The sequence below is a fragment of the Sinohyriopsis cumingii genome, chromosome 1 (assembly GCF_028554795.1).
Source record: "Sinohyriopsis cumingii isolate HCF-2022 chromosome 1, ASM2855479v2, whole genome shotgun sequence".
Taxonomy (NCBI): Eukaryota; Metazoa; Mollusca; class Bivalvia; order Unionida; family Unionidae; genus Sinohyriopsis; species Sinohyriopsis cumingii.
Window position 1 is genome coordinate 129,745,903 of NC_142961.1, and position 19,041 is coordinate 129,764,943.

Sequence of the window (19,041 nt, forward strand, 5' to 3'; positions counted from 1 at the left end):
AGTTATTCACTGTTTAGAATACATTGAGAAAAACAACGAATCTTGCATGCATCATCTGGGTACCATATAGCGCTAGACATTAGAATAAACACCACGATGGAACTTAGTTTAGTGTTTGACACCAGCTGTGGCGGTTTCGAAAGCAGAGCTTTCTGCAAATTTAAAAGTACCATTTCCAAATATTGTAATGTTTTTATTCTTTTCTAGTGGAACACCTGGAGTCTTCAGGCAGTCTATTGTCGACATGGATTTTCTTGCACATGCACCGGCTGTTACATATGCATCGCTTACTCGACTTTGACAAGACCCTGCTGCTGTAGGACGCAGGTGGTTGAGTAAAGGTCATTGATGTGATGTGGAAACTTGATATATTTGTAAAATAGTAACCAGTTACAGTTTCAAATAATAATGTCCTGTCACGAATTTAAGGTTTACATTAGCCCGAAACATGTTGCGAAAATAAAGATCGGACTAGGAAAGCACTCCGACAAAGTTAACTGGATCTGACACTGTGTGAGTGACGCAACGACAACTTAGTTTAATGAGGTCAGTCAACATAATACCTCGGTGAGATCAAAGTTAACCAAGTCAAAGGAGACACAAGTGCACAAGATCAGCAAAGAGTTTGCACTCTTCGTAGTCATTTGTTTTCAGATGTGGCTCCCGTTCTTGCCAAAACGTTGTTGTGTTAGCGGTCGTCCGAACATCAGAATACCCACAGACTGTTGCCTTCGATCTTTTAATGCGACTAGCAAATGGCTTTGCCATTGAACAATTCTGGCATTCTCGTTATGTCAAAGTTAATCAATATTTCCGATGTGTCTTTATGCGTGAGAGTCCATAGGGTAGCATAATCGTTTGGATGGCCCATATGTGGACATCTTATAGTTAAAGCGTTGCTTGTACTTATGAGCTCTCCAGCACTACACTCAATGTCACGTATAAACTACAATTAATAGTTTGTGAAATACCGATCGACGTTTAAGCCACCAGTCGCAGTTCTGATATTGATCTATCCTGGTTTGCAACCAAAGCGGACTACTGAGTTTACTTGGAGGGACTTTGACGACGTAGGCACGGACGAACGTGTAACATTTGAGGATCAAACTACAAAAGATTAATCATCGAATGTCCATAATGAGTATGTCAATTTGAAGCTGCAATACGTTGTTACGTCGCAACGGGATTCTAGACTGGATTGTATTTATTCATCTTAAGAATGTTTCGTCATGCGCGGAGTGTAATACGCACACTCAAATGGTATTTCACTTTCTAAACCATCTTTAACAAGTGCAATAGAGCATGATAACAGATAACAATAGTAAAACAAAATTTGCATATACAATATCATTACACTTGACTGTCGTTAGCATTTATGTTTAAGATTCGATTTATCAATACAGGTAACTGATTGGCTCTAACTGCGGTGATGACTGTACACTCAACATTCCCTGTTTATTATCTTGCTCCACCATTGACTATGTCAGTAGAGAAATCTGGACTGTTATTTAACAAAAACAAACTTGTCCATGTAACAGCTTCTGGGCAATTAGAAGAGTGATCGTTTAAGAAATTATTAAATGGCATAATCAGTATAGTTTTATATCAAAGCAGTACAAGGCCCCAGGAATGCACAAGAGACAGAAATGTAAATATCCTCCCCCATCTATTTTTTCTATGAATGTAAAACAGATGTGCGTGTGATTTTTCCACCTGATGAAGACCAGCCTGTTAAGCAATTATACTTCGCTATTATATTATTAAAAAACGAACTATTATAAACTGTCAAACTTACTCGCGTGAAAAAGTTATCGAAGCGACACAACAGCTGAGGGATGGAATCCTGATACACAAACGCAAGTCTGTGATTGTAGATCTTATTTGCAGAATCGTCGCAGCAGCCGTAGTTGGTTGTGTTGAGAGATGAATGGAAAACAAACAAACTATCATAGGATACCAGTCGCATTGACTTTAGCAATAGCATACACAGTGACTGCCAGGACTCTTGCGCTGCATTTGGAAAGATGAGTCTATTTAGATATTCTCGCGGCAGCACATTACAGAATCAACACATTTACCAAGCTGTAGTCGATGGTTGTTGAAGACAAAATGATTAGGATGGGAGAGTTAGACCCCGTATTGGATGAACTGGAAAAGAACCGACATTCCCAAGCACAAATAAAGAACAGGATCATTAACGACCGAGGTACCTTCATAACAATCACGTGAATATTTGCAACTGTTTTATGAAGCACATGTATAGTTAATCCTACTGGTTTGTGCATTGGTAACCATGCTCACTACTCGTTTGGTTTTCCAATCGATTGGGCGAGACAGATTAATATGATCACATAGGTTTGATCGTTTATTAATACAGGTTCGTGTCTTCTACCCCGCATGATTAAACTTGATAATTTTGATTTGCTGTTCGCATGCACTCGCATATCTTCTGTAGATAAATTCAAGTGGAGTACAAGGCTTTGAGCTAAATTAGTAACAAAAATCAGACCTTCCATTATCATAAAATTGATGAAAAGATGCACATTAATAGTTTCTGGGATTTCTGTAAAAGGTACTTCTTGTTTACCTTAACCTCGTTTCATTTCTTTACCAGATTATATTTAGATAAATAATTCAGATCTGTAGACGAAACTAGGTACAAGGGGACGACATAAGGATGAAATTATGATCCTCCCATTTAATATCTCAGTTTTAAAGACAATGGTCATACTTGAAGTCGAGAGACGTGAGTTCTCCTCGTATTTGTTACGGTGTTTCCTGTTGACGTTTGGTTAATTGTTCAATGTATTGGTGAAAATTTTGTTTACGCGTGCATTTAAAAATTAACTTCGTACACCGTTCAAGCGTATAATACTTGCTAATCCAGAAGAGTTAGCTTACGCCAGTAATATTTTGCTGAATATTATATCCCGGACAGAAAAAAATATAAATCCTTTCTAACAAAGTCAGTTTAAAAGAGTGGACTTATACACACGAAGGAAAATAAATGCGATATTTAGTCAACATCTTTAACAACAATGTTGGATGTTAGCCATACCCTTAGTTCCAAGTAGTGGTCCACGTACACAATTACATTAGACTCAACTTACCTTTGCAATCATACTTTGTTTAACCGTACAGTCAAAGTGGTATGATATGAAACAAATTATCACGACTTTTTAAATCAGTAACAAGAACTTGACCCAAATAGTTTCTTCCTGGTAGCCTTGGAAATGTATTTTCGTTCGGGGCCAGAAAGGATTTTGTTTGGAAAATATAGATTACAAATTGTAACGCATTTTACAACTTTGACTAAATCAGTTTTCTTCATTTTTTAAATATGCTTTTTGGTTTCCTTTAATTTACCCAAATAGTTAGAGACTACGGGTTCAACATTATGTTCAGGAAAATCCATCCTTATTTTCGCCCCACCTTCGTGAACATACCTAATAAGATAACTCCGTATCTATGCTTTTCGACAAGTCATACATGTATTATTCAATCTTAACAGAAATATATGACATCTTTATCTGAACTGAGTCAGCTAATGCATCATTATACATGTTGAATGCCAAATAAAACACAATAACGTGACGTGAACTTGAATTACTCGATGGATAGCAAAACAATGCTCATGGCAACTATTTAAATACCTTATGAATGTGATCAAGGAAGGTAACACACATCCAATATATCCAATTAATCGATCGTCATACATAAATACATGTTTGCATTCATGCAGGTATACAAGGATGCATGCATGCATGCAAATTGACAGACTCACACATACCGATATACATGCATACATGCATATATACATAGACACATATGTACGTACGTACATACATACATACATGCGTTATGCATACATGCATACATACATAAATACATACATACATACATACATATACATACATACACACACATACATACATACATACATAAATACACACACACACATATACATACATACATACATACATACATACATACATACATACATACATACATGCATGCATGCATGCATGCATGCATACATACATACATACATTCATACATACATACACACATACATACATACATACATACATACATACATACATACATACATACATACATACATACATACATACATACATACATACATACATACATAAAAAGATATATACAAATATAGATACATGCATATATACATACATAGATGCATACATATATACATAAGACAATATGGTCTTAAACTTTGGAACAGACAGATGCGAAGCCAACATGTTAATTAACATCAGCAAATAATGTTATTTCTTCAAGTTACAATGTGCGAATTTTAGATGAATTTTCATTATTGTGAATTAAGGACCAGACAACTTTAAATTGTCTACCACAGGTTGAAAGGTATAGTGTGCAGCATGAACTATTGGGGTGATTAGTAATGGGGGATTCTAAAAAAGTTTGTGGGACTTTAACGTTGAAACAAGTGTTTTGCATTATAGAGTCAATGGGAATTTAACATCGTGCGACACTATAGGTCAATGGGAATTCGACTTTGGGGACGTCACGGTACTGGACACGGGGAAAAATGGCAACAATGTTGCAAGTACCGGACATCAATCGAGTGGCTACTAAGTAACAGTGTTGCAAGTGTCTGACCTCAATCGGGTGGCTACCAATATTACTGCAAGTAGCTGACCCGTCTACCCGCTACTGTAGGTAGATAGTGACAAGCAAAATACAGACATATATGCATATATATATATATATATATATATATATATATATATATATATATATATATATATATATATATATATATATATATAAACCAACAAATACATATACAAATACACAAATGCCTATACAGCATAAAGACAGAATAAATTAGCTAAAGAGTAAATCTGTTTTGAGACAATGGAATAGCCCTAAAAGGGACCTTTGGGGTTTCTTTTCACTTTTTCTCCTCCCTTCTTGTATACAGTTTCCTCATTTTCTCAATTAAATTATTCTTCTTCTTCCTCTGCTTCTTCTTCTTCTTTGCGTCGTCGAGTTCTGGAAAAGTCTTGTCGAATGGGTTTGTGTAGCGTCGCTTGTTCTTGCAACCTGGTTGCATCTTGGGTAAGCGTACACTTTTTCAGTCGGCTTTTGGCGGCAGGTACAATGTTTGAAATCCATCGTAACCTGCAGGACGGGCAAGGTTGTAATAAATGCTGGCTAACAAATTCTCCACCCGGGCTCTCTTCAGTAAGTCACCAACTGTTCACTGATGCTAATCATGGTTTGATGGGGTGGTTTGGGAACGGCTTGGTGTGATGGACGTGCCACAAGAGTAGACGTCGATGGTGATGGTGGTGGTATTGGTTTCAAGGGGATCGCTTTTTCCTTGCTTTCTTTTTACGCTTCCTTTTTAGCTTCTGGTTTGCCTTCTTTCGTTTTCACTTCTGTTGAAGGTCGACTGTACATTATCATTTAAACCCATGCTTTGAGTTCTTCTTGTTGGGGAGTGGCTGAACGGGTCAACAAAGATGCTGTAATATTACTAGGGATGGAAGCCGAAGGTGTTTGATAAACTTCTCGTACATCTTTTTCCACCTGCATCTTTGAGGCTGCGTCTGTCTTGGTTAGTGGGGGTGGTGGCAATTGACGATTTATCATGGCTTTGAAATCTTATGTAATTAGTGTAGCTGATTCGTCTAAAGCCTTCTGGCGATATAGTTGAAGACGTTGCTAAACTTGGCCGTACCGTTACGATATTTCCTTTTCTGACAAGGAGTTGCGATCCATTAACGGTTGCGATTCGCGTTGTAGCTGTGATATCTCAGTCAGATGAGGATTAGGAGGTATATGAGTGGTGCGTTGTCCTTGCAGCGATGAAATTCCATCCATCTTTGTAGGGAACTAAAGTCAGCTTCCGTCTTTCCATGGGATTCAAAAGTACATGTATGAGGTGTTTCTACAAATGACATCATTTTTATCTCCCACTTCTTCTTCCACCTTATCTCGGAGCGTTGGCTAAAATAGTTCCAGTATGTCCTCCAAACAAAGGATCAACCACTCCTTTGATCAAGGGTCCTATCAGTGCCGGAAAAAAAGAAAACCTCCGCGTTGTACCAATATATTTTTCTTTTTAAAAGTGTCGATGTTTGGCTAACCTTGTATTTTGGTCTCTACACACTGGCATCGTTCCATTCAAGACAATCAGACAGCATTAACAGATGATATCCATGATTTCTTTCAGAGTTGATTGAATGAGTTATTTTCGCACGAGTCGATGAGCTTTCGATAAGACAGACAACACGTCCCAATGTTTAGCTAATCGAGGAGACAGTCCCTTTCTTGTTCCCTTTTTGGGTGAAGAGTGATGGCTTCTTGAGGGTGACATCTTATATTTTCAGGAGTACAAAATGACTGAAGCGAATTGTCTGGCACGGGTCTATTTTTGTACTGAAATACCTCTCGGTATGTCGTATCATTTTCAAGACGGGCATCGTTCGACGTCGAGTGGTTCGCAACGGAATACATCGTGACAATTCTCGCTTGGAAAAATCCAGAATATTCTTGGAAGTGGTGTTTTTTAGCAGCTGCCGCTGGAGTTAAAAGATGAGGAGAAAGTGGTTGTTACCGCTGGAGGATACGTTCCTTCAGAAACGGGCTTCCAATTTGTCATCAAGTTGAAAAAGATGTGTGTCAAATCTGGTTAGGCTGGCATCATCAGCAACAGTGAAGTGGAAGACTCGACTAGAAAGTAAGCGTTACGTGGCATTGTTGTATGAATTCGTCAGCCAAGGAATTTCTATCTGTTTGGCTAACACTTGCACTTGGAATTTATATCTGGGTCTTTTAAGCCAAATAGCATCATGAGCATTAAGATTATTGGTACAATGGGGGAGGGGGGACTTTGTTCAAATACGTTTTGGGTAACGTAACTGACACTTGCATTACCAATGTAACTTTTGCATTTAAACAGTAGTTTAATTTCTTCTTCGTCTTCTACTAGCATGTCATCGAAGATTACTTAATGTGCTGGTCAGGTGTCAGACACGATCCCGTCGTCTTCGCGAGGAATGCCTTCCACAAAAACGATGAAATATCCTTGAATATCTTAAAGGAGACTGTAAACCGATTGCCACTCTTTGTAACACCACACGATGCATTGAGGTGGACGATCGATTAAATGACTTTTGAGTTCGATCAAACGTTTGACAAGTTCGTTTTTACCTGAACCGGCAATTAACATGTTGAAGGGATGGCGAATATACAGAGCCTCCCAAATGGAACGATCTACCTTTTCGCCGATACCTTTGAAAGTATAGGATGAGGTACAGAAGGAAGATGTAGCCATAATGACGGTGATTCCCAGTTTTGAAAATAACATTGACAAGACAATGTTTTTTTTTTACACTTTCAGGACGCGTTTATTAAATGTTAAAATTGGACACGAAATACAAATATACGTAAGAGCCAAATGGCTAATTATATGTTTATCTTGACAAGCAAAACTATCAAAATGCTATACAAACAGGTCACTGTAGAACATTTTTAACAAAAGTGTGGTGACAAAGTGACACTTTGTAATGTTCGTGGAGTCTCTACACTAGACAGAGTGTCACATTTGTCATCTAGGAATGGCTTTTTGTAGATGTCTATGTCGACTACGGTATTGTATTGTTTGAACTTGGTGTTCACATAGGGTCCCTGGCTCGAGTCTCACTGTGTCGAAGTCAACATTCATTTTTACCTACCCGGCAATATCGGCATATCCGTACGATAAAGTGAAGTGGATGGGACGCCGAACTCGCTTCTGGTATACAATCGATATATTTTTTCTAAGATTCGACTGACAATAAAGTGAGTGGGTAAACGTACAATTTTCGGCGGTTCGTAGGTGGTCACTCTAAAGTCTTAAAGTCCAGACTGCAGCTCTTCTTTCAGCACGCCAAAGTTGTCCGCTTGACTCGTTCGATGATTTAGGGTCAATCCTTTAACATTACACTCACTGTGCACTTCTCCACGTTTGTCCAGGTATTCGTAGCTGTAATTGTTTTGACCGCGGCTAGCAAAACTTAGAATCGTGTCGTCGGGGTGCTCGTCCGTCCAGGATCCTATACTGTCTCTTTCGATTTCAGGGTAATGATTACCATCAGAACGGAAAATGTAGATGCAGCTGTCAGTGTCAAAATACAGGACGCAATCTCCTAAATGGCCTAAGACTTTGCGCAATTTTAAGCGACCATGGGCTGCCACGCAGCCCTCAGTTATCACATTTTCAAATTTGTCAGCCTATACAAACTCAAATTCTTCTTCATACTTGACCTGGATGAAGCCTTAACGAACGATGTCCTCATGTTTCATGCGCATTTGGTTTTGTCATGAATCATCTGAAAGTAGCGGGAACATTCTGTCAAATACTCCCTCCTGGGTAAATACTGACGTTGTGTTTTTCTCCCCACAAAAAATTCAACATGACTTTGGCATACGATCGCCTTCCATCGTTTTTCTCCACGTGGTCTAAAGTGATGCCTTCCTGGTCAAAGTATATCTCTTGGAATTCTTTTCGTCTTCTGGAGTCTGGCACCAGCAAGGATAGACGCTGTCTTCTTAATTCAGTTTCAGAAAAGCATTCACGTAGTTAGCGCAAGTTCCTTTCTGAGTGTCGTCGTCCTTTTTGTACTGTCCTGTCTAAGGAAAGTGGTAAATTTCGTATGCTTGTAACAGTAGGTATCCCAGTTCCAGAGCACGAACCAATTCCACACTGACCCATCTTCATGTCAATGAGCGTTCTTTCTGAGTGTGATCACAAGGTTGGTCGTTGTTACAACTTTCGGCACAAGTGAGACCCAAAGGAAACATCGGTTTTCCTTTGCAATGGTAGGTAAAACGGGATGGTACAAATGATTGGGAGGCCAAAACATTGCGCTTGATCAACCCTTTGTATTCTCGATTGTTTTCCAGCAATTGTTGATATCATACTGGAAAATAACGATATTTGACACGTAAAGATACAGCGAACACACGTCAAGGTATTTGATTTCTTCTCTTTCACGTGGCACAGCAAACATGTAGCTCTCGTTCGTTCTCCATTCAAACTATCCCTTGGATCAAATGGTCCACCAGCATGTAACTGTCCACGATGCGTATACACTTGGGTCGGTTTTCAAGCGGTTGTCATACTCGTGTTCCCATATTTTAACTACTTCGCATACTTGCTGTTCTAATTTCAAGTGTCGTTGACATGTGTCCTGGTACAAGTCTTCCATGGCACATAGTACGTTGAGAGAAGTGGTTTGGATACACATGAAGTAAGTATCCATTAAATTCGTGTACGATCTTGGGGTCTTCTAAGTCTTCTAAGTCTCAGCCATCTGCTGATAACGTTCTGATGGCATTTTCGCCTCCTCCGTTTCAAGCAAGTTCGATTTATCAGTCTTCCTTTTTGCACGAGTAATGCAACCCGTGTTATCGACCTTTGACAAAGTGTTAGTTTGAGAGCATATGATAGCCAGGGTATTCTCGATGATGAATTGTCTGCGGTACCATAAGGAATATGCTTTAGCGATGGTGCAGGTTTTTTCAACCGATGAATACCTCATTGTTCTATGAACAGTTCTCAAAAGCTTCCACGGCAGCGCCGTAAAATGCCCATGACTTATAGGCAATACTTTAACATTTCTTAGTGAAAGTCGAAGGCGTACGAAGTGTGAAAAATACCAAGAATGGAAAACGTCTCTTTATTCGGTACGCATGTTGTCGGGTTCGTAAATAATGAGCATTAGGCAAATATAACAGGACTGCGTGCTGATTGGCTTCGGTATCGAAAACGTGTGGAAAATATCTTTTAGCCGTTTCAGTCACTGCAAACGTTTTAGGCATATGACGCAAAGGCATGGCTAAATAACCCATTGCCTCTTTAAATTGTACTTGTCCCACTTGCATGAAAATAATTTTGGCTCCGCTCAAAGTGACTTTAGGGCGCTCGTTGTTTTGTTCCGTATACTATTTCAGAAAAAGCTGTCCATCATATTCTAACAAATTGTGAACCATCACCATGGCATAGCAATGACGATCTCGGTAACGCTCGATGTCCTCTTGACTCCACGTTTCGTCGATAGGTCGAAGATCCACTGGGCAAACTCCGCCAGTGTGCCTAGGTCTCCAAAAGACGTGTTCACATCATCCAGGAATCTTGCTACAGTGTGGGCTATGAAAAAAAGTTTTTTTGAGACACGCAGAAAATAGGAATGTGATGGCCGATGTCTTACATGAATTCGAAATCGAAGAAAGTGAAATTTCCCTACTTACTGTCATCCTCCTCAACCTGTTTGGATTGATACTTTGGAATGTAGCATTCGTGTTCCAATTCCACGATTAAGCTAGAATTGTGACTTCCTTACATTTCTTGACAAAGATGAAACTCGGTACAGTTGGTAGGTATGCTTTATCCACAAGTAGTGCACAATTTCAGGAGTAGACAACCACTTTTCCACTGCGAATCTTGCGTCTGGAGCTGTTGTCGGTGATAGATGGGACTGACCAATGTTCACTAACAAGCTGAGCAATGCATTCGTTTTTGACCTTCGTCAAGACAGAGTTTAGAGATGCATCAATATTGACTTTTCGATGCGCAATGAAGATGTTGCTCTCGATTGTTATATCCATTGCCGCATTTCTCACAATAATAACATTATCCGAGGAATGCGGTGGTGTTGTAATGACATCGAAATTTTCTTCGTGATGACAGACGTAAATATATTTTCCATCTTTGAAATCGTCGCCACCAAACATCAGAGGTTTGCACACTTCGTGTAACGTGAAGCCAATAGGTGCCACAGGAATGTATATTCGGATAGGCTGGTTTGTTGTAGAAGGAGTTCTGCTTTACTTCCCTAATATGCTTGGTGCGATTGTCGAACTTTCACCAGGGTCTTTTCCGGAGGACTCATGTATACCACCATGTCAGCCACTTCTGCGCATCGGGTAACTCTGCGCAACGATATGTCATTTCTGTAAACATTGGATTATGTGTTATTTTGGGTCAAAAATCCATTGTGTATCAAGAATTAACAATCGCAATTTAATCAAGAAAAGTGATTTTCATAAAGTGTACAAAAATAGATGGCATTTGGACTCAAAATACATATGAAAATGTGATTTCTAAATGTCAACATGGAGACCTACTCCATGCCCTTATTGAACCGGCAACCCAGAAATTCCAATTTACTATGTATCTTTTAGACTCATACAAACAAATACATTATATAAATGATGGAAATGTATACCTTAAAACAATACTGCAGTTTAATCCAAGTTTCTATTTTTGCAAGTTGTCCCACACGTACAAAAACTTCTGCTACCCGACGTGTCAACTTGCCGCTGCAATATAAATTCTCAAGAAATTCACCAGAGTATAGTCTGTTTCTAAATTCTTTAGTAATTTTTCCCCATAAGAAAGACATTGTTGACACATTACATCTTATTCATTGTTGATTCTCTTCCACATAATAGATTATTTTTTTATAAAATGTTGAACTTTACTTTTTTACAACTCTTAGAATGGTTTTGTTTGCTTAATATATTTTGCCATTTATTGGCATTATTGTGATGAATTTTTTAAAACTAGCTATAAACCTGACCTAATTACTTGACTGAAATGCTAACAGAAACAGTCCAAAGTAATGCATTTCATTTTTATTCCCATGAATAATTATTAAATCTTTTCAACGCTGTGCACAGAATAGGCTGACATATTGCGAGTCAAGAAAACTCGGGGGTGGTATCCCTTGTGTCAAAAATTAATATTATTTTGAGCAAAATATTCTGGTGACTACTGCCTCTTTCAAATGTTAAATGTTGCTGTATTTTATATTCGTCAAGCTGTCAATTTCTTTATGAGTTTTGCGTCAATATTCAGTCTGAAACCTTAAGTGCGCAGAAATGCCTGACAGCATTGTAAGTGATTTTCTGCATCCCAGGTAAAAAAAAATTGTGCGTCCAATACGCATGATTAAGCATTTCCGAGACCTCTGGATTACATTTTCAGCAGAGTGGTTGTTATATAAAGGTTTGCCTATATGCAAACGTATCCACTGTTGCCACTCTCCCTACATTTCTTCCAGGTCTACAAAACCAGCTGCTTTAAAATGTCCTGATCCTCCAGAACATTTGCCAGTCATCTGCATTTACATTTTGTGCCACCAGTCTGTTAACCTGCCTAAAACATTATTGGCATTAGACAAGACAGCAGTTGCTAATTTAAAATGCTGATTACATATAATTACTATCAGCTAAAAATAAAAAAAGACTTCACATGTTTTCCATATGTATATGTACCATCTTACAAAGTCCCTACTATGGGGAGATAATTCCTAAATAGGAAAGATAGCAACCTATAAGATGCAACAAGGAATTAAATTGTTGGTATGTTGTACTTAACCATGACTACTTTAAGATACTCACTATTCGACAATATTACATCAATCAAATGTTTTCCTGTCATGACATAATTGGGCCCAACATGAAATCCTGTGCCACAAACACTGGGAGTTCTGATTATGCCAACAGACTTGGACAGCTCTACAAGCTGGTTAAGGACAAACACTGGCACAACTTGATCAATCTCAGCACTCATATTCCCTGCCAGATTCTTGAGAGAAAATCAGATTTCTTCCTGTACTCCAAGCTTCATGTACCTCACTATCTGTAGAAAAAAACTCTGCCTAAGTAAAGACATCATGAATTTTTCTCAATGTATAGTACGCAAAGTTCTATGTATAAAATGCTGATCTTTGGACAAGCAAACTGAAAACTTAATCATTAAAATATGGCCTTAGATATCAGGACTAATCATACCTAGCTTTGAGCTTTAATAGTCAAAGACCAGTATGGTGTTTGCAAATATCTTGTGTCCACTAGCCATTGTTTGTTATAGCTATAGTATTAGCACATTATCCCATTTGTTTGTACCCTCTACCAACTTTAAAAATGAAAGCATCAAGAAGACAAATACATTTGTACTTGACCGTGTCCAAAATCAAGTTCATGTTGTTCCTGACCGGGGACATTTTTTAAACAACATAGCCAGTCTTTCTCTGAGTGAAAGATAAAAATAAGAAATTTTATTAATCTGAACATTAACCAAATGACTGATTTCAGCCCACTAAAATCATTACATGTTTCTACTTGTTTGTGAATCCATTTGTTTACGTGTCTGTTTCCTGTCAGATATATTTGTTTATGAATGAATAACAAAGATGAAATTTCAATGTTTTACTCAAGAAGAAAAGGGGAAAAAGTCATGCATTCGGTCTCATACAACTGACATGATGTATTAGTATATCCTTATGTGTCTTTATAATTATGTGGGAAGAACAATGGTGTTAGGTGTTAGTTTATGTAGCTAGGGAATCAAAATGGTGGATATGCAAGTACAAGCATTTTGTGACATCATGTGAAAACTACATATACAGTATCAAATTTGCTTGATACACATGGATATGAAATTAATATAGCTGTTAAAAAGAGTAAGATTTTTTTTACTTGAACCTTCTATAGATAAAATATGATTGTTTTCTGTTACTTTTATATAGAAGAATAAGCCCACCCACAATCCTATCTGTAAGGATTATTTTTCTTTTTGCTTTTAAAGTTTTCTAGGCTGCACACAGCTCATGCTGTTGTAGCATCCATCCCCCTGCATAAACATCTTCATTTGTCTGTGCTTTTATCATAATGTTACACTGTTTATAAAATATTTTGATATTATGTCACAAAAAGCACAATACAAATATGCAATAAAATAAAAATAAAAATATAAAAATTTATACAGTAATGTATTGAATTTTCCATTAAAAATAGTTTTGAAAAGAAATATTTTATGTAAACCTACAAACATAAAAACAATATTTTTAGAATAATTGGTCTAGAAAGGTTACTACTACAGGTAGACATTTATACATGTAATCTTATTTTTTCTAGAAATTAGCTATTCATGTTTTAAGATCTGAGCAGAATCAATTGTATGACTGTTGTGTCCATCAGTTCATTTGGGCTGAAATTTATTTATTCAATTTGTTTATTCCCTGAAAATGCAAAGTGCTCATCAAAAAATAACATTCTTGGAAACAGAGACTTGAATGTATAGTGAAAGTTCAAGTAAGGATATATTCTTGGATTGTATTATTGTGATCCAACAAAAGACTATTAACAAAAACCCACTACAGAGGCTACCATGGGCACATGAAAATTTCCTATGTTGGATTTAATTTGGATTTCCAGTAAAGTTTGTTCAGAGCTTTAGTCAGTACAACATGTGTCTGTATTTCTAGGATATTACAGGATTTAATTTGCAATATTGTACATTCTTTTTACATTTTTCACTTTTTATTATAGGGAAATTATTTGTTGAATTTTACAATGCATGTTGCTTCTCACTCCTAGGGACAAACCTTTTGTGTTTTGCCATGCATGGTGTAATGATGCCAAAGTGCTTTTTTATGCCAAGTGTAAGTCAGCTGTGTTGGGCAAATAACTATGAACAGAGATTTTAATGGCTGACTAAGGACCAAATGCTTGGATATATTGATATCATATGCCTTTTTCTCAGAATTTCTTGCAATCATGTTTAATTGATCTTCATTATTATTAAAATCAACCATGTTTAAAATGTATTGTTGTGTTGCCTGTTATCAATTGCAAGGTGATGAGGTGATAATTTGGGCAATAATATAACTCTAGAAATTTCTTTCAAAGGCATTTTTAAACAAAAAGCATTCGTTTTAACAAGTATTTGTTTATCTATGCATTTATAAATATATCTGGGCCCCCGAATGGCCTAGTGGTCTAAAGTGCTCTCCATTACGGATCACTTCCATCTCACCTCTGTCTGCGTGGGTTCGAGTGTAGGATTCAGCTAATGTGGGTATTTGAGAAAGCTAGCCAGTAGCTTCTCGTGGGTCGTTGATTCTTCCTGGGGTTTTCCCAGGTTCTTCCTCCTCCATTAATACTGACCGCCATGTATAGCCTATTGTGTGCTGAAAAATGGCATTAAACCCCACAACAACAACAATAAATATATCTGCATGTTAAACCTTTGTTTTCTTCCTCATCAAGATATCTGTCTACATGTAGTATTCAGTTAAGGTGCAAACAAATTATAAAATGTAAACATAAGTTCAATATTTATGGAATAAATATGTGATTCCCTTAAATCATCCTATGTTTTTACTTTACATTTGTTTACTACTTTATATTTGTTTACTTTGTGATAATTTGTTCTCATTTTTTGGGCAAATTCAATTTTCCAGTGACTCTGACCTGGGCAAGTTGACTTTTACAAAATGTGTAAAATCATGTTTAGTTATGCAGGCAAGAAATTGTCTAAATACTAACATTAGCAATTTGGTATTCATGCTTAAGTCAACCTTCATGTCGTGACGATTTGCACTAAATAAATTTGTATAACATTTGTTTCACAATTTCAGACCACCAGAAGAAACTTGACTCAGTCATTGAGCAGAGAGTGGTAGACTGAATGAAAGTAAGATACAAACTGCTTGGGGTGATGGTGAAAATAGCTTCTTATCCACTGCTTTGCATAGTAATGTTGCATCTCCATATTTGATAAAGCCCTTGCCTTCAGTTAGTGTGGACTTGAGTGATTCTTTAGTTGCACATATATTAAACAGTTGTTATGGTTGTGATAAAAATGGTGCCTTTAGTTTTTGTATCACACCTTTTAATTTGAAATGTAGAGAACAGCTCACCATTACTTAGTATAAAAAACAATTTGCACAAATGTAAGCGTGGTAATGGCGACAATCTTAGGTCATCTCATACTGCATATCCTTCCAAAGCTTTTTCAATCAAATCTAGCAATCCATTTTCTGTGAACTATGCATGTACTTAATAAAGCTTTACATAGTAATTTTCATGACACTACTGTATCATTGAAGAAACTAATAGCTTATGAAAATCAGCCAGTTGTACACCTAAGCACATCATGTTCCAAAGCAACACCAACAGTTTTCACTGGGAAAATGTTTAATTACACATGTAATGAATGGATCTGATTTTGCTGCATTTCAGTTCTGAAGAAAAATTTGCCATAATGCAAACTGCAAAAACAGACTACTTTTTTTTATCAAATCTATATTTAAAATGAGTCAGACTGCATGTTTGGCAAAGTATGGGTTAAGTCCAGAATGCCTTGAAAATATAGAAATTCCAGCTATCAGTAAGGTTGAAAATAATTGGTTTTTGATATTTACAAGGTTCTAATAAACAGTCAGAAACTGAATTTGATACACTTGCCTGGCATACTACAGAAACTTAATAACAAGTATGCTGCAAGGATGAGCCAATTAAATTACAAGCTTTTGGGAGTTCATGTAGAAAGACTGAAGGAAAAAGTAATGAAGAAAAGAGGTGTTGACCATGATACAATGTTGGCAGAAAAATATGTTTGCCAGAGGTAGACAGTAAACCCAATACAGGATGGTTGACAAGAAGGAATTTGCTACATTATTAATATAATTGTAAAAAGTCCAATTTGTGAGATAAAGAGCATGAGAAAAGTATCTCAGAATTGAAAGCAGAAATAAAGACTAATTTTGAAAAGAAAGTATGCTCAAAGTATTCAAAGTGTACTTAATAAAAATATTAAATTGCAAACATGAGGCATAAAGTGAAATAAATGACACAGGTGGCCAAGTCAAAAGGGAGGACACTTAAGGAGTGCAAACAAACTAGTGAGAAAAATCGTTTAATAAGTAAGGTGAAAAAATTACAGACAAACACTACTTTTGTCAGTTACGAAAACAGATGCCTTCAAAAGAAAGTGGAATCTTTACATTACATTTTTTCAGCAGCAAGATTATTAATTCAGCATATAAAAGAGAAGTGGAATTAGTTGCAGGTAACTTATTCTACTTTGAAGGAGACATGAAATAAAATGGAAACATCAATACATTATCTTGGGGACTTGCTGAATGACACAAAATCAACCTGCTGGATTGTAATGTTGGAGTTAGACACAAAAGAGAGGTAATCCATATATTGTTGCTGATCTTTGAGGGAAAACATTGATAGATAGGTTGCCTTAGGAGTCAACTGTTAATAACATGATAGACACCTGGCACCAGTTCAAAAGCAGGTAGGTGAGATACTAAGTGATGAAAAAAATCTTAAGCTTTATACTGATGAGACTTCAAAATATGGTACCAAGTTTACAGGTTACCAATATGAGCATCAGTGAACAGGATTCGTTTGTTCTGGGTTTACGTGAAATGGCTTCAAAATCAGCATCACGGACTCTGGACAATATACAGGAAATACTGGATTATATAATGAAACAAGTAAGAAACTCGATGGGAATAATGGTGTAAGGAGGAAGATTTGATGCAGTGCTATAGCTACAACATATGATTCTACAAGTACGGAGAAGCTTTACAATCAGAAATGGAGCACCAGCTAAAAAAAATACTCATGGAAGTGGCTGAAAACTGGGATGAAATGTCAAAGGGGGCACAGATTGATCTACCCCAGATGCTTCATTTCTTGGCGCTTTGCAACACTCTTGTTAACCCTGCCATCTTGTGTACAAATGTATTACAACAGTGGCAGAAGTCAAAGGGTCTATCTACTGAATCAGAACTGGACCCAGCCTTAAAAAGATGTGCAGAAATTCAGAACCAGCAGTCATTAGTCTGGTAAGAAATTCAAGTAAAATATTTACAAGAGGATGTTTGGAATAGACTGGATGCCAGCAAGATATAAAAGTTTTCCTGCAGACAAAAGGATGTAACCTTTCTCTCACAACTTTGGAGGAGAATAGATTCAGAATACTTTTTTCAATGCAGAACAAGTATTTCGCATATACAACTTCAAGAAACGGTTCCTTTAATATGGCTATGGCACAACAAATTATGTTCTGTGATCAATTCTAGCTGATATACAAGATAGACTAAATGTATCACCCATGAAAACCCTTTGATTGTATCAAAGCCTGTAACTGCACCCTCCTCGAGATTAGTAGCAAAAAAGGACACATATCTGATTTAAATCATATTGTTGGACAATTGACAGCCTTTTTATATAGCAAGATTGTTGGTGCCATATTCATTTTTCTGATTATGACTGGACCATATGCTGATAAGATGATGCATACAACTGATTGGCTCAGGAGGACAAGTACAATGGAGTCATTCTTTGGAGTTTCGGATGTTTATCTGACTAATGCTGTCAAGGGTCATCCACCCGGGGGTGGGTGGGGTGGAGACAGCACCATGTGATAGATAATCCTGAGGCAAGACAGAAGTACTCATCAATCGTCAAGCACAGCAATATCTTCTGAACATGTGTTTCGACTATTAGATCATTCACAAAGCACAGATCAAATGCATCTATTCTTGCAAATGAGTCACTTATCATGTTCACTCAGAATAAAACACCAGCATGGCTAGGGAATAAACCAGAGCAAGAGACAGCAAAGTTGATTAAAGATGCAAGATCCATACAAACAGACCTTACAAGAAAGTATAAGGAAAGAAAGATTGAAATTGAGGATAAAATCAGGGAGAAAAGTAAGGAAGAAAGGAAAGCAGTAACAAGAAAAAGGGAAAGGAAACTGGCTGCAAAAGAAAATATTCACAAATGCAGTGCTCTACTATGGCCTTTGGCAAACCAAAGGGTTTGCAACAGAGATTTTGGAAACTATGCCAACTGCTAGTGAAAAGAAAAAAGTCTTGAAGTCTCAACTAAATTTCTGGAAAAAATATCTTGCAACAGGAAATTAGTAGCAAAACTAAATTTCAAATGTCATCCAAAAATGTTCAGTCTTCTATAGAGAAACTGTTTGAATATTTATTCATATTAATAAATGAATCTTTTGCATCAGAGGTAACAAAAACACATGAAAAACACATGCTAAAAATTGTGAAGGACAGCTTTATCCATAGTACGGATAAAGCTATCCGACAATTTTGAAAAGAAACAGGACAGAGGAATGATGAGGACCAAATACAAAAGTCTATGTCATATCGACTGTTCCTGGTTTTAATC